Source organism: Lissotriton vulgaris, chromosome 4_1 (genome assembly GCF_964263255.1).
Source record: "Lissotriton vulgaris chromosome 4_1, aLisVul1.2, whole genome shotgun sequence".
Classification (NCBI taxonomy): Eukaryota; Metazoa; Chordata; class Amphibia; order Caudata; family Salamandridae; genus Lissotriton; species Lissotriton vulgaris.
Window position 1 is genome coordinate 1,395,536,646 of NC_141691.1, and position 21,419 is coordinate 1,395,558,064.

The window sequence follows — 21,419 nt, forward strand, 5'->3', positions numbered from 1 at the left end:
CCGCCTTAGAAATTCCAACGCGCAGAACTGATGACATTGCGCGTTGTCTTTGGTGACGAATAGATCTACCCAAGGCTCTCCCCATTGTTAAAAGAGACCTTGCACCACCTCCGAGTGAAGATGCCATTCGTGATCCATCAGACACCGGCAGCTGAGTTCATCCGCCCTGGCGTTCAAAGAACCTTCCAGGTGTTGAACCGTCATGGAAATGCTGTGACGTTCCATCCATGTCCAGAGGCGCAGAACCTCCTGACATAGGGTCCACGACCCGGCCCTGTTTGTTGCAATACAACATGGCGGTGGTGTTGTCCGTGAACACCTGCACTACCTTTCCCCTGACATAGAGGAGGAATGCCTTCAGTGCAAGAAGGAACGCCGAAGCTCCAGAAGGTTGATATGGAGCCAGGACTCCGTCGGAGACCAGAGGCCTCTGATCTCTGCCTCTCCCATGTGGCCGCCCCATCCCTGAAGGGACGCATCCGTCACCACTGTGTGCTCCAGTTTGGGAAGGGAGAGGGATCTGCTGCTGACCCAATGCTGATCCGTGAGCCACCACTGTAATTGTTGTGCAGTGCCCTCCGAGATCTGGACGTAATCGGACAGGTTTCCCTGATGCTGCGCCCACTGGAACTTCAGGTCTCCCTGCAGACCCCGCTTTTGCCACCTGGCATGGTTGGTCAGCAGGATGCAGGAGGCCATGAGTCCCAGGAGCCTCAAGGTGTTCCTGATCGAAACCCAGGACAAGGGCTGAAAAGTCGGAATCATAGCCCGAATATCCTGGACTCGCTGTTCGGGAGGATAAACCCGAAACTGCGCCGTGTCCGGAACCGCTCCGATGAAGAGGAGCTTCTTGGAGGGAATCAGGTGCGACTTCGGCACGTTGATGGAAAACCCCAGCAAATGCAGGTGGTGTAGTCTGGAGGTGGGAGACGACTGTCTGAGGCGAGCCTGCCTTGAACAACCAGTCGTCGAGATAGAGGAAGACTGAAACCCCTGATCTGTGCAGATAAGGCCAAATGGGAGCACGGTAAACTGAAAATGCTCCTGGCCCACCGTGAATTGCAGGGAACGCAGATGGGCCGGCAGGACGGGAATATGAAAATAAGCGTCCTGCAGATCCAGTGCCACCATCCAGTCTTGTGGGTCGAGAGCAGATAAGACCGGAGCCAGAATGAGCATCTTGAACTTCTCCTTCTGGAGGAAGCGACTGGCGTTCCCGAAGGTCTAAGATGGGACGTAGACCCTTGTCCTTCTTTGGAACCAAGAAGTAGTGAAAGTAACAACCACAACCTACTTCTGGGTTGGAACTCACTCGATGGCCCCCTTGGCCAAGAGGGCCGCAACTTCCTGCTGGAAAAGTGCCAAATGATCCCCCGACACGCAGTGTAACTTTGGTGGCGTGGCTGGGGGGGTAGGCTCGAAGGGGAGGGGGTAGCTCCTTCGAACAATCTTCAGAACCCACCTGTCTGATGTAATGGTCTGCCAGTGGGGGAGGTGATGACGAATCCTGCCCCCAGTGGCGTCTGGTGGGCTTGAAACACCGGACTAGAAAGGTGTGGAGGCACTGGCAGCAGGGAGGGGGGGGGGGGTTGGTAGACTGACCCGCACACTGGCCACGTGACCCGCCTCTGCGAACCCCACGTCCGCGGCTGCGCTGGGACTGTTACTGCACAGGCTCGTTCTGAAATGAACCTGTTTGCATGCCTCTTCCGGAGCTTCGAAAGGAACGAAAGTTAGAAGTGGAAGGAGTACGTGCAGCGGAAAGGCCTAAGGACTTGGCCATGGCCCGAGAGTCCTTAAAATGATCCAATGTGAAATCCGCCTTATCACCAAAGAGATGGGTGCCATTGAAGGGCATGTCCATCAAAGTATTCTGGACATCTGCAGAAAAGCCAGTCGTCCTCAACCAGGCATGATGACGTAACGCCACTGTTGTGGAAATCGCCCTACCCAGCGAATCAGTAGTATCAAGACCACAATGTATAGTGAACTTGGCCGCATCTCTCCCCTCCATAAGAGCTCGGGAGAGAACTGTCCGGGCCACCTCCGGACACTGAGGTAGCACCTGCTCAACAGCATCCTATACAGAATGGGAATAGCGGTCCAAGAGACAGGCAGTGTTCACAGACCGCAGTCCAGAACTTGCGGAAAAATAAATCTTCTTGCCAAACTGCTCCAATTTCTTGGATTCCTTGTCTGGTGGAGCAGAAGGAAACACACTCGGGGATGTGGAGGCTGAACCACCAAACTCTCAGGTGTAGGGTGCTGGGTGAGGAAGGCAGGGTCGCCCGGAGACAGGCAATGGCGTCGGCCCACACCCTTATCCACAGGAGCCCCTGTGTTGGGCCGGGACCAAGTGCCCAGAAGCACATCAGTAAGTGCCTCATTAAACAGCAACAGCGGTTCTGTAGAAGAAGAGGCTGGCCGAAGCACTTCAGTCAGTAGGTTGGTCCTGACAGCCACTGTAGGGAGCTCGAGGCCAAGAGCCTCAGCGGCCCGACGTAGCACTGTGGAAAAGGAACCACTCTCCTCCATAGTAGCTGAAGGGGGTGGTGAACCAGGCGCCAAGTGTAATCCAGGCCACCGGCCTCCACCTCTTCATCCCAGTCAGGGACGGACTCACACTGTGCTGCGAGAGGGTCTTCAAACCCTTCCCAGTCCTCCCCTTCCTCCACAAGTAGACTCGGAAGTGGGTGAAAAAAAGGGTAAAAGTTCCCCATTGGTGTCGGGATCGGCGTCAGGAGACATCCCGCAAGCACCGGTTCGGCGTCGGAAAAGAAGTCGAAGCCGGAGTCAGCCGTCATCGGCATCGGCGCCACCGGCATCAGCGACATCGATGTCAGTGGAGGTCTTACGGGGTCCACCGGCAAGAACGAGGAGCCCCGGCCAGAGCCATGGAGGCCTCTGGGCATCAACGATGCCGGAGCCGGCGATGTCGAGGAACGTGGAACAGTGGGGCCCGTGGGGCCCGCGGGGCCCGAAAGCAATCTGACGGGGACGCACGCGCCGAAGATACGTGCCATTGCAAACACGAACTCTAGGAATTCAGCCGGAGTTGCCGATGGACCCGGGAATGGGGGGTAGGCCAACGGTAACTGTTCAGGCTCCGTCGGAGCCGCAGGGGTGGCGCCACCTGACCCCTCAGCTGTGTCCCGCGACCAGCGAGGGGAGGACGAAGAGCGGCGACGCTTCTTAGACTTTTTGTGCTTCGCCTTACCTGACTCAAAGTGCGAAGACTTTGAATGATGGTGCTTGCTCTGCGACCGGGCCCTCGATCTCCCACAGGACTGGGACTTGGAACAATGCGGGCCCGACTCCCTGGCCTCCAGCCACTTTCTGGACCGCTCCCGCAAAGTTTTCAGGGTCCTGGCCCGGCAGTGGGAACACGACTCGGTGTACACTCATGGTGTGGGTCCGTCAGCGACATCGTGCGTGGACAGGCCTCACAAAGCTTGAAACTGGGCATCCCTATGTACCAGGAGTAAGTTTACTTACAATTTATATCAAACAAATACTTTAGTCAACAAGGGACGATGTACTGCTCTCTCCGGATCTGCGCTTGCTGGCACTGAAAAAGAAAGAACTGACGTCAGCGTGCGTGGGCGCGTCTAAGTAGCCCCAGTGACGTCATCTCGGCGAATACGACTCCAAGGACGCACACGGAGCCGCACGATGAGGTCTATCGACAAGCAGGGGTACTGCTGACGAAAGCTTTCCCGATACAGTCTGATGCCAGGGGATTATTCTAAGGTAAGGAATCCATCACTAATGTGTCTCTTTCAGATATAGTACTTCATTCCACCAGTGAGGTGCAAGGGAATTTTGTGGCCAAAAGTTTGAAGTGTACTTTATGTAATTTCTTTTTATCTTTTCAATTAATACTGCTTTAGTGATGGCTGTGCCGTCTGACGGACAAACAGTGTCTGCTGCCATGCCCTTCCTTCACCGCCCTCTTTCCCTTCCCCTTGAACATTTTCTCTCTCCCTCCACACTATTTTGGATCTTTTGTCCAGAGTAGTCAAGATCCCTCTCCTATAGTGCCTTCATTCACGTGCCCAACCCACCAGCTTGTCTCCCTACTTAATCCTTCCTCCTCAAGCATCCAAGCCTGGGTGCCCCGATTAAAGGCAGAAATCAGTTGTGCTTGATCCTCCTGCACCTTTTGTAGGGCTTTTGCGAAAAATCTGTGGAAACATATACAGCAAGCCAGGACTAGCTAAACCTGAAGCCATCCCCTAGGAACCGTTGACCCAATGGAAGATGGTGGTGTCAGGGGCAGCATAGAGGCTTTGATGCAGCAGAGCCAGCAGACGACAGAGGGGATTAGATTAGCTGCTGTGGTGATAGTATTCCCTCAACCTATCCCTGCCGCGAAAGGCATGATAAATCTTTTAGGGTGTCAAAATCGGCTGAGTAAGTTGTCTCTTTCATGACTGCACTGCATATGAAATAGCCTCAAAACGTCCTGTACTGTTGGAAAAACTGCCCTGCTGGGGAGGGGAGGGGAGGATCAGCAAGTGAGCTGTAGCTCTGATGTTCTTGCAGGATTCCAAGGAGGTGTCAGTCTCCTCTCTGAAAAGCAGCTTCGAGTGCATGAGGGTTGGTTGGACATCTCCCGCAAAATCAGTGGAATGTATCCAAATGAGGCAGTGCACCACAAAGGATATGCCCAGGGATTAAGCCATGTTGACTGAAGAGTCCAGACCACACTTCAGGATCTGTTTGGAGCCATCTAAACCACTTTTGACCAAATTAGAAAGGATCTGGTAGGGTGAGGATTCTTACGTTTGCTCATTTCCACACAGCGTGGGCCTATCAGGCCAAAAGACAGGGGGCGTTCACTGTTTATAGGGCAAGGCTGCCAGAAGCAAAGATACTAGGGCCCATAGATTCGTTTTTTCAGCCGCGTGGAATGTTAAGCCGTTGTGCAGACCAATTAACCCATTCCAGGAGATAGCAACCGCTGAGATCTGCTGACCAATCACAAGCATACTAAATACTGGAGGCCTCATTTATGAGAGGGTTGCGTCACGTTTGCTGTGGGAAAGGTAATGGGTTTAGATACGAGGAAGAAGAATGGACTACCAGACTGTCTAGCAAACAGTGAGATGCCAGTATTGTGGGTCTCCTGTGACATTTTTATGTCACCTGGCTATTCCCCTGTGGACTGACGGGCCCAAAAGGGGATTCTCCATGACAGCCACGACAGGTTGTGAAAGAGCCTAATAAAATAAGAACTAGGGCTCTACCAATGAAGACTAGGTTTTTAAGCTCTCTGTTGAAATTTTAAACTTGGCCTCTGCAGAGGGTGCAGCCAATTCTAAAGCTTCTGCTCCTTTCCGTACCATGAAGAGACTTTCTCGGAAGGATGCAAAACATATATGGAATGTACCTTTCTGGTGACGTATCAAGGCCACTTGCATTTTGTATACAGAGATACAATCCAGCATCATAGATATAGTGGGAAGGGCGGTTATCAGCCTCTGAGGCATCAACTTCTGTGGGGCCATAATGCTTATGAGGCATTGCACGGGCACCAGAGCCACACAATTTATCATTCGTGCAAATCTGAGCCCTAGAAAGGTGTGCCCGCCTTTTCTTTCTTTTTCACCAATCAGATCACTTTGGCTAACACTTATGGCTCTGAGGGCAGAACCACAACTGGTTTTGAGGGCAGCTTCAGTGATGGCACCCAAGGTGGCTCCGACCAAATGGGAGGCAGCTCCCTGCAGCTTCAACTTCATCTTAGAAGTAAGCGCAAGGGGCCCTGGACACGTGGCATTGGAGGAATCAGTGCTGTATGAGTCACAACACTTGTAGGATTGAGCTCACTCTTGGTGAGTGGACGAAAGGGACAGCAGCCGTCATAAAAAAATCTAACATCACCAGGTGGGGAGCCTCAACCTGCATAGAGTTGACCGATGGCGCACAAAACTCCGGTCTCACTCCTTTCGAAGTTTTCCCCCCGGCTTGGTCTTCTAAATATCTGGGACGCCTCAGATTTGTCAAGAACCCAGAGACTGTGGGTTTCGTTGGGTTGCATGGTGGCGAAGCGCAATATTTCCAGAACATGGAAAGGAGTGGCTAAGTCACGTCACACTGACTGGGAATCCGATATGGATCGGTGTATGCAGGCAGAGAAGGCGGTCTATGAGAACAGGAGATGCCCGCGTGAATGGACAAAAATATGGGGCCCTTGGAACAAGTATGTACCCCTTTCAGCGATGCTCCCCCACTGTCTTCTGAGCATGAGACTCTGTAATGTTGTAACAAATGATGGGACCTACGAAGTGGAGGATTGTGAGAAAGACCCAATGTACTGACTTGTCTTTTCCTGCTCTTTTATATTGCCATTATTGTAATTCACGATGACTGCACCTTACTGCACTTGTTTTGGTTTGTACTGTTTTATGTTGTTTTCTTTTCAATAAAAAAGATTTTTAAAAACTAAAAATCGTGGGTCTCATCTTTTTCAACATCAGGATTTTTTTCAGCAAGGAACAAGTGTCGGGGAACCTAAGTAAGACACTGAATGGTGAATGGTACTGGGAACAGGCAGTAGCATCCCTCCAAAGAAGAAGAGATTTCCCCTACCAATAAGGCATTTTGTTTCTTTTGTGTGGAAAGACCTCTTCCCTAGATATTGTGACTTATATGCAGGTAAAGAGGATTGCTTGATTGAACAAACCTTGGCTTCTTACTCAGTTATGGCTTTTGTGTGCATTGAAGCACAGGAGTTGCAGGCCGTGGTGTCATGTTAGAGCCACAAAACCACACACTAACTGGGTTCAAACCCGGAGACATTTGACCTTGCCGGTGTCAAAATACTGAGGATTTTTGTCTATGAAGCACCAAGAGGGCTCTGGTCCCCTGTAAAATAGGTGTGAAAAACAGGAACTGGCACCAGCACATCAACTGATACCAAATCGACTCCACTGTTACCAATCCTAAGAGGCAGCCTAGCGGCCGAAGCCACATGGAGCCATTTGAAAGCACTGGCGAGCTATTACTGGGGAAACATTTTCCAGACTAGTTTGACTCCTGGAAAGAAATCCATAAGGCGATGAACCATTGGGAAAATATATCCATCAGAAAATCGTGTAAAAATTGAAACATATGACTCACTGAAGTTATTTAAATACTTGGAGGAAGGTCGATCACAAGACCCACAATTGTGCTGAACCTGTACGATAAAGGAAAGTTATAACCAGCAGACAACCTATGAACACTGAAACTTACGGCAGCGCCAAGAGGCCATGTTATGGAAAATGCTGCACTACACCAAAACCATGTTAGATAAAAGAACCCATCTGGTTTAGTATTTAAGATGCTCTGCTTCTTAATGTCAACTAATTTCTGGCAATCATAAGTTCAGGAGCAAACAGTACTCAAAAGTCCTTCTTTTACAAAGACTAAAATCTAAAACATACGTTCTCAGGCAAGCCAGCCAGCCTTAAATTCCCATTCATACACAAACCTATATCTTTTTAATAATGCAAGCATCTTATTCTTCTTTTATAAATGCGTTCTGAATTGACTGCATTTCTTTTATAAGAGTAGACCTGTCAATGCTATATAAAAATATAAAATATGTGTTTGTTGTGTTGACGTGATCATGACAAATACATGCCACCGACATTTAAAGCACACTATAAGCTGTTGCCCGCTTTATTCCATTTGTGCTCCTTAGTCTCTTTAAGCAGACATACATAAGAAGTATAAAGCAGGATCTGACAGGTTTGAATTGGACACATGGTACAGTGTCATTATTAAGTTGTTTCCTGGAGGGACTTACGCTGTCGGGTCAATGTTCACGGATTTGGAAGAATAGCCGTCCCTTGCCAAGACCCTTGTGCCCTACACCGAAGTCCTGCACCATGCCAACTAGACCTTCTAACTGTGTTTTCAGCGACTGAAGTTGAGGCATGCTTATTTGTTAAATAATTTCCTGGGTTTGTGCCGAATTATTTTGAGAGAACAGACCTCGGTATGTAAATCTCTAAAGATTTTCAGGTTTGCACTGAATAGTCAAACACAGTGTGAAACCACCTGCAGCCGCGTGGAATGTTAAGCCGTTGTGCAGACCAATAAACCCATTCCAGGAGCTAGTAACCATTGAGATCTGCTGACCAATCACAAGCATACTAAATACTGGAGGCCTCATTTATGAGAGGGTTGCATCACGTTTGCACCACTCAAAGTGGTACGTCCGTAATGTAAACCTCTAAGTCAGATTTTTGAAGCCACCAAAGCCACTTTGCGTTGCTCTGAGTGGCTTAAAAAAACAAGTAATGCAACGCAGTGCAAATTGAAGCGTTGCGTTATTTTGCCCTGGTCAGGCGTTGCATAGGTGATCCCTCACAACTCCAATGGATTTTGACGCATTCCCAGGTTTACAAGAACGTGACAAACTTTCTACACGTGCTTCACTCCTCACCGGTAAACATCGTTTAGCCCGAAACTTTTTTAACGCAAGGAATTACACTGCGGTTGTTACAACGACCGCGTTGTGATTCCGCATACCATTACTCCGCATGTTGAAAAACGACTTGCAGGGGGTGGGGTTGGACTTAAAATCCAACACCTTCCCTAGTGTCCGCCCAGACTGGAGTTGGAATAGTATATTATACTATTCCAACATCCAGCGCCCCCCCTCCGCAAGTCGTTGTTCCAACTTGCGAAGTAATGGTATGCGGAATCACAACGCGGTCGTTGTAACAACCGCGTTGTGATTCTCTGCGGGGGAAAAGGCTGCGGAATAACGTCATAGATTCTTCCTCACTCCATATAGAAAGAGGAATATGCCTCCCAGGATTGATTTTGTGCAGGATTGATTTTGTGCAGGACTGGTTTTGTACAGGAAGGTGCACCTTCCTGCGCAAAAACAACCCTGCATGCAACATAGGCACCCTTGCACCGTGGTGTACGGGTGCCTGCGTTGGCACTAGGCAGCCAAAAGGGCGTCAGTGCAATGTGCCGCATTGCCTTAAATACAACACATTCCTGCAATTTCCCCATCACGCAGTGCAGCTCAGCAAGGTAACTTGCTGCACTGCACTGCACTGCATGACTTCCTAATAAATGAGGCCCTTGGTACTTTAGTTTGCAAATAGAAGTTACTTGAGTTTTTGAACTCCTCTTTATATTTCTGTACCTCATCACCCTGATACTGAACTCCAAGACAGCCTTTTAAATCCACATACGAACAAGCAGGGGAAAAGCCAATAGGCCTGGCATTGAGAAAACTGTGATATATTAATTTTCACTTATTTATTTGTTATTGCCAGCATATGCCAAAAATATATGAAGACATCAGAAAAGAAAACATGCTACCACCTAAACATGGTGGTCTTATCTTTGAAATAAAAAAATTAAATTAATAAAACATAACCATTTCATGCCGTTTAATAGTAGGCACAATTATAACATGTACAAAAACACTTTTTAGTTTTAATGCACATCACAGGAAAATATGTTTCAAATTGGCACAACCTGAAGACATAGTTTAAACACAGAAAATCCTTTATGGGTTCCGGACTAACGTGCTACTCGCCGGAAAAGCGCATTGACGCCTCGTCAGGGGTAGTAAGCGCTATATAAATGAAATACAATACACTGCACTACAAGAAAGCAAAAAAAGGTGAAAGAATGGAACGAGAAAATCATTGGCCAAGCCGGCACACCAAACTAGGCACTGAAGTTTACTTCCTTTTAAGTTTATGCGAGTATGTGATCAGGCCAAAGCCATCACTCACATTACACAAACCAGTAACTGAAGCGGACTGACCCATTATGCCATTGGAGGACTGCGGAACAGACGAATGGATGGCAAGGGCTGACCCAAAGCTCCTCTATATATCTGTATTTTTTATTTACGATGTTTTTGGTGACTGGTAAGACAGCCAGATCTGTCTGTATGTCTGTCTGTTCACGTGCATGCTTCTACACTCGTCTAGTGGGCTTCACTTCTGTGACGCTCCCGCCTTTTCCTCTGTGTGGAGATAAACACTGGGCACGCTGCAGCGTCGGCCTTCCTGCTGCGTGACGCAGGCCAAGATACACAAACGCATGAACGATCTACACCAGCAAAAGGGCGGAGGAGAGTCTCCCGTCAGCACCAGGGTATTGTGCAACTCGACGGCGGCTGCCAGGAGGGCATGCATGGCTTGGAGTCAGCTGTTTCTAAACTTCATCTTGTTTGGCTACCACACACAAGCTGCTTGAGAAAACACTCCGCTTGGAAGGCCTGGGCAGGACTCGTCCGAGAGGAAGTGCTTTTTCAACACATTTCAATGTAAATTATGTCCAAACCCTGCGTTATCTCTGCGAAGCGTCCAGTAATAATAGAAAGCATGCCAAACGAGAAGCACGTGGACCAGTGTTTTGAAACGTTGACGAAAACATGTATTTGAAAAAAATGAATGAAGAAAATATTTATATAGCGCCTAAACTACCCGGAGGCCTCGTAGCGCTTCAGGGAACCAAGAGCGGCGCAGATAGAGGTCTCCACTAAGACTGCCAGTCAAACAGGTGTGTTTTTAGGAGTTTGCGGAAGGTCGTCAGATTGCGAGTCTCTCTACCGGCTGAGGAAGAGAGTTCCACAATCTGACCGCCGTGTAAGAGAATGAGCGACCTCCCCATCTATCTTCTTAACCTTCCTGGTATTAGCCAGGAAATGGTTGCTGGTGCGAAGAGGCCTAGATGGTAAGTAAGGCGATAGCAAAGATTAACCCAGTAACGCTAGTCCCCGAATGTATCCTGCGGCGGCCATGTAAATAAAGAGAGACCCAGCGGTGTTATTCAAGTGCAAAGATGCAAAATGACTACGTCAGACACTCGTGTTAAGAAGTATGACGTATTAAGAAGTATGACTTCGTATACATCTTTAATACATCTTTGTATTGCTTTGGTAAACCAAGGCAGGGGGCAATTATAAGAAATCCTACTATTTCACAGAATAAGTTAAAAGGGTGTTAAATTAGCGGGAAGCACAATTGGTCTACAACAATGTCCGAACCTCGCGAGGAACATGAGCCATACATTTTCTGATACTTGTTTGCACCCTCTCGTTTTGTGGGGTTCCCTCTCCGCAGCGGCACAGTAGTCCATGCCCTTGAGCCAAACCCGGTTCTCCAGTAACGGGCAATGTCTCTTTTGGCTTCCAAGGGGAAGAGTCTTAAACATTTTGCATTCCAGGGACGCTAACCAGCGTAAAATGTTTTTTCCTACTTTACTTTCCTGTGCAAAACTTGGGGAAGGTATGGGATTGACAATAGGGGGGAAGACGTACATCATCTCTCGTTATGCGGATGACCTATTTGTTTACCTTTGTGATGCAAATAAAGGCGCAGAGACTGCCCTAAACCATCTAGAGGCCTTTCGAGAACTGTCGGGCCTACTGGTCAATAAGTGCGAAACATACTTGTTACCAGAGGCTGGGCCATTGACGTGCCCTTCCGACCTACCTGCAGATCTTAATTGGCCATCAGACACGTTTAAATACTTAGTTATCCAGGTTTTCCATTCGCTGGAAGATCTAAGAGACGGTAACTTGTATAAAGTGCTTAGATCGCTTAAGTCGAACGTCCTGTTTTGGGGTACACTGCGCCTTCCCATAATGGCTAGAATCTCCCTAGGTAAAATGGTCATGTTACCCTGCATGCTATACTATTTCGCCAACGTGCAAGTACTAATGCCCACAGGATGGTTTTGTAGTCTGGATTCCATAACGAGGGACTTAATCTGTGGAGACAGTAGGTGTAGAGTGTAGCTTCAAACTCTGAGATTTCCTATTGAAGCAGGAGGCTTGGGGGTGCCAGATTTTGAGCTCTATCAACTAGCTGCCCAGCTGCAATGGCTGGAAGGAGTGAACGCTGAGGGGACTTTTTTAATGGAACCTGGCCAAAATCCCAGCCTACTGCAGGCAAAACTCTTGGACCACACAACAAAGGTCCCCTATACCTCGATACTACAGACTACAATGCTGGAGAGGTTGCATTACAAAAATACCTGATACCCCGAAATACTCCCCAGAGCTGCCTCTGGTAGGGCATCTGTGGGGAAAGTTTACAGAAGGCCGGAAAGCATTACTGAGCTTTAGGAAGCGGTTTGGTGGTTGATTCTTCACCTAGGGCTAAGAGGGTGGGACCTTATTACATAGCGGTATAGAGGCGGCACAGGGAAGGCAGAGAAAAGGAAGGTGGATTTTTGGGATAATTACTATGTGGGGATAGAAATTGGTGCAGATACCTGGTTCAGTGCAGTCTCAGGTGATCAGAAGGGGGCATATGCCCCCCACATGCAGTGGAAAGACTAGGACAGACAACAGTGAGTGGAAGAGTTCAATGTGGTTTCGGCACACTGGCCTAAATAGAGAGTTAGTCCTGGACGTTTAACTTATCAGCTGAGAGGGACGAGGACATCGTGGATGAGGATTGGTCCAGGAGCTAAATCACCAACTTTATTCTTATTATGATAGTGCTGTGGGTGATGGGTAAATGGCAAGTACAAATTGACGGGGTAGGGAGCTTCCAAATGGTACGCTGCAGCACAATGAGGACATCGATGGGGAGGAGGTGGAAGGGCAGAAGATTGTTGAGACCCGTTGGCACACCTTAGGGTAGGCCTAAAGTTGAATGGCACTGGTGGGAAGAGAACCTGGTTGGGATTAATGGAATGCAGGGGCTGAAAGGGAGAAGGACCCTGGTGTCTTACAGGTTTTATGAGCCAGAAGGAGCTCACAGTGAAGTGCTGTGGTCATAAAGGTGTACAAAAAACATTTTCTACTGGAAGAATGTTGCAGAAAGAGATCCTAGGCAGAAACGTGGTGTTGGAAAAAGGGAATAGAGGACTGAAGAGACTTGGTGGAAAATAGTTGGGAGTCCCACCGCTGTGGGAGACATGAAAGTTTTTGAAGGAGAATAGAAGTCGAGAGGCAGTAAGTGCGTGTTAAATAGGGGAGTGGGTACTGAACAGCATCCCATAAAAGATGATAAGAGGAAAGGAGGGGTTGAGAAGTATGTGGTTAAGTAGGTAAAAAATAAAGGTAACAAAAATGGTGCAGATGAGGCAGAGGAAAAATCTTTGGATAGTCCCAAAATGTTGCATATATGTGGGATACAAATCTGCTAGATGTGCATGTAACCGCAGTGCACAAATGACAGATTTCGTAAAAAGTGGACTAGATTTAAGTTTTTACCCAAGGAATCGATGGCTAACCAGGGGTCTAAAGAGGCCTTTGAGTAATACGTGTGCCCTGAGGTACCAGGTACATCTAGAAATTGGTCAGCGACGTTTCTGATATATGTTAAGTGTGTACTCCGAGAAATTTCCAAAAAGAAATGTGGTGGTGTTGAAGTATATTGTTGTAATTCGAAAGGCATAGGCTATGTTTGGGTTTATAGCTTGTGTAGGTTATGACGGAGAGTGTAGTGTCAGGTTAGCAGATGATGCAGAGGGTGAATTGAATAAGTAGGATACATGCAGGTGGTTAGAGTGGATGGCACCAAATAGGCCTAAGCCAATTACTTCCACCGCAAGTGGGCTGCCTGTATTGTATCTGCCCCCTTTACAGTGGAGTTCACAAACGTTGGGTGAGTAATTTGTACAGAGGTCTGTTTCCACAAGGAAGATAATTTTGGCCATACAAAAGAGTTTCTGAAACACAGAAAACTTCATATGGAAACATGAATGTTCTAACTGCACGGCAAAACATCCAGTTACCCAGTGCTTCAGTGAAGTTGACAGCGGGGGTCATGGACAGGGCAGCAGCCACAGTAGGGAAGGGAAGGGAAAAGGCTTGTGTGCCAATGAATACAGAGGCTGTACAGTACCTGTTGAGTAATTTATTATACGGACATCAATGATGTTTGGGTTATGAGGGCTGCAGAGTGAGAAGGTGGTTGGAGAATTTAAGACAAATGAACAAAGGAACTGGCGGATGTAGTTAGTAAGAAGTTGAGCAAGGCATATGAGGAAAGGAGGATGGAAGGTCCTGTTGATGATTGTACTTTAGCGGATTTGATCATTTCTCCAAAAGGTATGATGGCAAAAAAAGGAGCATGGTGAGTTTTGCCTGATTAATCATTTGTCGTGAGCAGACTGGTCATTTAATGATTTCATTTCTAAAAAGTTGAGATCAGTGCTCTATGCTACAGTGGAAGGTGTGGTGGCACGTGTGGTGGCACTTATCAAGTTATCGGGGTAAGGGGTTTTGATGGCTAAGTGCAACATCAAGTCAGTCTTTCATTTGCTGCTTGTGGAATCAATTGCTAGTTTTGCTGGTTCAGGGGAGATTTACACTGAAAATGCATTGCCCATGGGTTGTTCAATTTCTTGTTCATTGAGATGTTTAGCAGTTTTTTGCAATGGGTTTCCACTATTACAATTGGCTGTGCAAAGGTTGCACATGGATTTTTTTTTCTAGTATTGGAGACATTCCAGATTTTCTTTTCAAATATAGGGGTCCCTTTCGCTCTGGAGAGGGTGCAGGGTCTGACCACAGCATTGACCTTTCTGGAAACTGAGCTGGATACAGCGGTGATGGAAGTGAGATCACATAAAAAGAAAACTAGAAGTGTAATATAGATGATTGAAGAGGCGTTGGCATGCATACAAGAAAGAGGACATAAGGTCCATACAGGTCTTGTTGATTCTCTCTACACTTTTGAATGTAGGACTGTCGGAGCAGGGAGAACAATTTGTAAGAGGCTGGGTTTTGTGTTTAGTTATTCGTTGCACTGGCTGTGTAGGGTAAGACTTTTAGGAATAGGAGAGTGTCTTTAGTCTGACAATATAGCTGTGTGTGATGGCATAGGCATAATGACCCCCGCCCCTGCTTTAAGCAGGAGTGCTGTTCGCACTAGAAACACTGATTAGTCATGAGCCTGTTCCATTTGCTGCTCTGCAGAAAAAAAGCTCCTAAAAAACAAATTCAGGGAAACCCATAACAGAGGTAAGTGATGCAAAGTCAATTACAGCAAATGAGCCCAGCTGAGGAAATGAAGGGGAAAAGAGTGGAAAAGAGAGAAAAGGCTGGAAGGAAGAGAGAAAGGATTGATATTCGGAAAGGAGGAAGAAACCGTTACAAGAAGGAAGGGAAACAAAGATGAAAGGATGGGTGGAAGGGAGAAAGGACTGACGAACTGAAAGGCAAAAGAACATTTTCATGGTGGGCAAAAGAATAGAAGGACTGATGAAAGGCAGGATGAAAGGGTGGATGGATGGACACCTGGAATGAAATGTGAAAGGATGGATGGGTGGATTGATAGAAGGGTGTGAAATAATAGATGGATGAGAGAATAGATGGTCGAAAGTATGAGTGGCTTGGTGGATGGAAAACTGTATTGCACAAAAGGTGAATGGATAGACTGGCAAAGGATAGATGGATTGGTAAAAGCATTCATGGATGGAAGCATGAAAAGATGGATAGGTGGATTCATGAATGGATGAATGGGTGGAAAGATGGAGCAATAGATGGACGAAGGAAGGATGAAAGACCTCTTCCAATGTGGCAGGGTGGGTAGGGGAAATTCACTTTGCTCACCCAATGGCATTTTATGTATGATTGAAGTAGAGGTCTTTTAATTTTTCAGCTACTCTCTTGGGCGATTGTAAATAGTCTGCAAGGCTTTTACTGCTTTTTTGTGTTTGGTTGCTCGTATCACTATACTGTATTTCGAGCATTTCATGCATCAGGAATGAATAATGGTATTGTGAATGCGTTCTCTCATTCACAGTGGAAGAGGTTACGTGGGCTGGGTCCAGCAGTAGATGTCTACAGGTCTCCTATGCCACGGGAGCTGCAGGAGACAGTAAGGTGATGCAGTGGCGTAACTAAACGTGAGGGGGCCCCCACACGCTGGACCCAGTCCAGAGCTCCCAGGCTAGGAGCCCGCAGGCCATGCACAGAACTAGAGTGGTTCCCCTGAAGCTCGGGGCTTGAGCATTCTTTGTCAATGTCTACTAGACACTGTCATAGGCAAAGGTAGCTGGAATTCATGGCTAGTGGGGCAAAAATGAGGATTGCAAGTCTGGGGAAGTTTGATAGAAGGTAAGAACAGGTTGTTGCCTTTATGATGTAGTTAATCAAAAAATGTTCATCATCACTGATTATAGCAGATAACAGAGAAGGCACAGCTTTCCATGGTAAGTTCTTCTGGGGTTATAAGCCTTCAGCAGGTACGATGAAGAAGATATTCTTGTAGGGTTAGGCAAGAGAATGTGGGGCATAGCCAAGAGTGGGGCAGCGACTGACAGCACAGTTGCTCAAACTGATTATTGGGTCACTACAGAGTGTGTTTTACTGCTCCAGGGGGGATTTTTTCACCGTATGCATGTATTGGTTGTATGTTAACAGTATTCGGGGTTTCAGATTTATTGGCAATCGAAGGGGGAGTTGGGCCGTTTGAAGCAGGATGTGGTGGAAAAGCGTTCTCCATAGTAGAAACATCCACTCAATTTCAATTTCAATTTTCAATTTCAAAAGTGCTTTATTCGGTATGTATGAATACAGCCATATAGCAGCAATTTTTAAATTAAAAATGCATATACATCATAGAATTAAATCAGTCTCTAATTTAACAGGTACCAACAGTGCTATATCAATAATCGTTTTCCAGTACATCCACTCAAAAGGGGATGGAGACATGTGCAAAAGGGCATTTGTTATCTCTCTGCGGTAAAAATGTGTATCCTTGTCGAGCAAGCCCTTCCCCTACCCTCCCAACACATCAGGGGATGATCTGTTTCCCATGCCTTCCTGGGGAGAGGGGGAGGGGGTGTACCTCTGCCCTTCACTGGAGTAAACTTACAACCTTTTTCACTGCAAAAAAAAGGAACAGAGAGAAGCTTGAGAATTCCCCCAAATGTCCATGGCATACCATGGGCACGCCCATTTCTCAAACCACCTTGAGTCGATTCATGACTGCGGATTTCTGTGTACTCGGCACAGAGAAATCTACATTTGTAAATGGATTTACACCTGCCCAGTACCCCTTTGTGAATTACTGATGGGCATAAAAAGGTAAATTTGGTTGTAAAGTTATGTTTATGACCAAATTTACTGTGGTGAATAAGGCAACTGTTTTTTAAAGGGCAGGTAAGATGAGTTCAAGACAGGCTCATCTTCAGCTGGTGCCCGCCTTTACCACACACCATTAATAATCGCTCCGACCAGGATTGTTCTGATCATGATATTTGGGAGATTGGATTTTATGTTTCTATGAAACAGGAATAACACTGGATGCAAAACAGGTGGGTAATTAGAGTCCAGACCAAATCGAAGGTGCATGCTTTATTTGGTTTTCACCTACCCCCTCGAGTTGAAGGATGTCCAGTACGTCAAAGTCTCTTTTAGTTATGAGGAAGTATCCGGAGACTTCTATGTTCTTCCACAACTTGGTTTGGCTGACCTGTGAACTCTATGAAGAATAGTTTGTGGATTATGTTATTGTTTGGAATGACGCGCGTGATTGCACGCGCGTCATCCACAAACAATATGCGTGCTGTTGTGATTTGAATGTGTGAATGTTGCGTGTTGTTGTTCGCGTGCTGTGTGCATGTGGATCTGTGTCTCGTGTGTGTGCGTTGTCCTTTGAATGTGTGCGCTCTGTATAAATGATATGACGGGCGGTTGGCGAGCATTCAAACTAAAACACATAAGCTAAAAGTTTGTGCTTAGCATAGTGTGCCGCCGACTGGTATTCTGTTTCTGTCATTGCATCTAGATATATGATACAACAAGTAACATCATACTTACAAGCAGCAAGCAGGACAAACCGGTGCATCGGGACCCTGATTTCTACCTTCCTTGAGAATGCAAAGGCCCGATGGAATGAAGGTCAGTTCTCACTAAATGTGAAAATGAGTCACTGAAAGTCCAGTGAATAAAAATAAACATTTCATAAGCTAATAGCGGAATTGCACTCCCGTCCCTCCCTACAGAAGCGTCTGGCAGTTTTATCGCTCATCACTCAGCCGTGCCCTTGACTGTGAAAGCAGGAGCGAGGCAGCGAGCCGCCTCGAGCGCTGACTTTCTTTCCAAGGGCGCGCCGCGCGCCTCTGAAGTGGCTCTCCTAATTAACAACACTTCCGCTCCCGCAGCTGATTGAGTGGAGAAGGTTAGGCACTCTTCGGAGAGAGGCTTTCAAACAAACCTTGCTGCCTCTCGTTCGGGGCACTGCAGCAGCACGCCGTGGCCTTGGGACCCGTCCACCCCTTGCAAGACCTACGACGCGTGGGTGGCCCTTCACAAGTCACGAAAACGTGCGACGCTGGGTGACCGTCCCCCAGATGGGGTAACCCCATATTAATGACTAGAGCAAGGACGGAAGAACTGCGTGTATCCAACACGGCGTAGATTCCAGCAACCTTCTTCGAAGCACCTTTCATCTTTTCGGGGTCTTAATAAAATGAGCACCACGCAGGGACACCGGACATCAGCCCTGGGAGAAAAATGGAATAGTAGGCCTTCCTCCCTTCGCTAAGGCACCATGTACTCCCCTATCGAAGCTCAACGAGGCCTAATGCCGGGCCGTCCAGCCCTTGGGTCTCATCCTGCTCCCGGGGGAGGGGTAGTGACTGTGGGACTGTCAGGGCCTTCCCACAAAGGATGGGAACTACTGCCTGCCGCGTACACGCCAAGGCCCTGCACGGCTGCCCTGCGAAGTGCCCCAAAGCTCCTGCCGGAGGACACAGCTGAATTCTGGCCAGTTCCACAGGATTATAAACCCTGTCACGCACTCCAGCAGCCAATCAAAGTGTAGCAGATCCCATCAATCACTCTCCAGGCAGCTACAGTTCCACTGCGTGCGTCATTCTCCCTTCATGAGGAGATACAACGCCCGCGCCTTCCGGGGATCCCAACACACCTAGCTTACTCCTGGCTCTGCCGAACACTGCGCATGCTGCGGTCAGACAGCTCACGCCTATGCACACATGTAGTCATGATTTAATATTATAACTATGCAAATAAAATGATTACATATATTACAATATAGACTGAATGGATAGAAACTGACCATGCCCAACTACTCAGAGACAAGGCTGCCGGCTATAAAACGCAGTATAGCGTTATGCAAAAATAATTGTAAACCTAAAATGGTCAACAGGCAACCGTTCACAAACATTACAAAAGTGAAAGCTCAGGACCTGAACAAAATCTGCGTTAGAAATGGAACCACCAACAGATGAGAAATTGAACTACTGAATGTGAGTTATAGAAGCAGATCTGGTATCTAACCTTCTAGCCCACTTCTGTTGTTGCACCTCCTCTCCTGCCCTGTTGGTAGCCACAGCAATGCATCTGTCCATCAGACATGCCGATGACGAGTCTTCTTGGCCTGTACAGACCTCACAATGTGCAGGAAAGGTCGTTTCATAGGACGCAATAAGGCAGAAGCCTTAAAGCACCACCACTTAGAACAGCTTGAAAAAGTGCTTTCTTTCCACAGGGGATAGAGTGCTCCAACACTGTAGTGCTATTCTGCCTGGATCCCTGAGTATCTTTGTACAATTGCAGAAGATACAATATGGTGCTGCTAGAGCTGTCAATAAGATACATAAGTTACTTACCTTCAATACCACCTTTTCTAGTAGATACTCTTTTTAACCGCAGATTCCTCACTTTGGAATCTCTCCAGGCGGCAGGCTAGATCTAGAAACTCAAGCAATATCTCCTGCACACCCACAGGTGGGGCCATCAACCACCATTTCAACTCTATCCCGCCTCTGGACAGGACGATACAGAGCCACATAAAGGGACCACTCCTGCTCGATGTCAGTTTAATGAATAGACATTTCGAGCACAATAACGTGGAGCGCAGCAACAGAACTGATCTTTTACTGGCAGTGTGCGAAAGCTAACTGGAAACTTTTTTAATACCACAAAATCTACTCCACAAACCATGTAGGTGGCCGGGCGATGTACAACTGCAGATGTGGCTGACCGTCAGAGGTCCAAAACCGGAACATCAAAGTGACAGTTGCAGCCTTTTCCCTGATAGAATGAGCCCATACGCCCTCAGGAGGATCCTTTTTTAGGTCGAGTACCTAAAGGCTGCGCTTGATCAGTCTCGGGTCGGAGATTTAATGATTTGGAGTATGGGCGCTTGAACCCGCCTCTCTCCTCCTCTCTCCTCCATTGGCTGGCTTCCTAAACGGAGGCCAGCCATTGGAGGAGACAGGTGTCACTCCAATAAAGCCCCGTCTCTTTCGGATTCGGGGGCATGTTTTTGGCCTTCTTTCCACCTGTGACGAATGCCAAAACACTCCCCCAAATCCGAAATTGTTCGGATGTTTGCGGCTGCCATTGTTGTTGGCCGACCGCGTCTGGCCCTTGCATCCCCGCCGCCACCTGCCAGAAGACTGCAGTGTGCTCTGTCTGCCGGTTTTATTTATTTAATTCACCAGGAGCTCGGATTGCCGCCGCAAGTCGTTCTCGAGCCCCCCCCCGGTCGCCGCGTGCTGTTTGCGCAGTTCTCTCCGGAGTCTCAGTGACTCAGACAGGAAGCCAGGGAAGCCGAGTCACTGCAACCTTCATTGTCCGACCTGCCTGCCCAGACAGACACACACCGCTACCATGCGCCTCCCGGAGTCACCGCTGCCGGCCCTGCTGCTGCTGCTCTCCACAGCCGCCCTCCGTTGCCTGGGCGCCACAACCGACGAAGCAGGTATATTTATACACGAACAATGCCGCCTCTTCTCTTGCCGGGGGTGAGGGCAGGGGGTGCCGCCGCGTCCCCTTCCCCACGTAACCCTCATCGCCTGGTATAATGGGGGAGGGAACAAATGGACCTCGCTGCGCTTCCTGTGCCACTCTACATGCGAGCAAGGTGTGCGAGCTGTCCGTACCACCGGGGTAGCAGCATCCTGGCACTTCACAGGGAGAGCGATGAAATAATCATGCCACCTCACATCCGACCCATACCACCTCACATCCGACCTGTACCACCTCACATCCGACCTGTACCACCTCACATCCGACCCGTACCACCTCACATCCGACCCGTACCACCTCACATTCGACACGTACCACCTCGCATCCGACCCGTACCACCTCACATCCGTACCACCTCACATCTGACCCGTACCACCTCACATCTGACCCGTACCACCTCACATCCGACCCGAACCACCTCACATCCGACCCGAACCACCTCACATCCGACCCGAACCACCTCACATCCGACCCAAACCACTTCAGATCGAAGCGGGCACGAGAGGAACTGTGGCACTTCACAGGAGGACAGACAGCAATATAACCACCTCGCCGTGCCGCATATAAAAGAGGCATACCTGGAAGATGACATGGAGGAGAGAAGAAACAGCCAAAAGAAGGCACTTGCCAAAGAGAGGGGACAGGTCATCTGAGGTCAAAGGGCGAGAGGTAACAGCCGAAACATGGCCCTTCATAGAGAGAA

The 21,419-nt window shown here is 48.0% G+C and overlaps 1 protein-coding gene across 2 annotated transcripts in view; it reads right to left on the reverse strand.

Moving 5' to 3' along the window:
* SLC35D4 (solute carrier family 35 member D4) overlaps positions 1–21,419 on the reverse strand; it is a 663,061-nt gene that overhangs the window by 67,910 nt on the left and 573,732 nt on the right. The window lies entirely within an intron of this gene.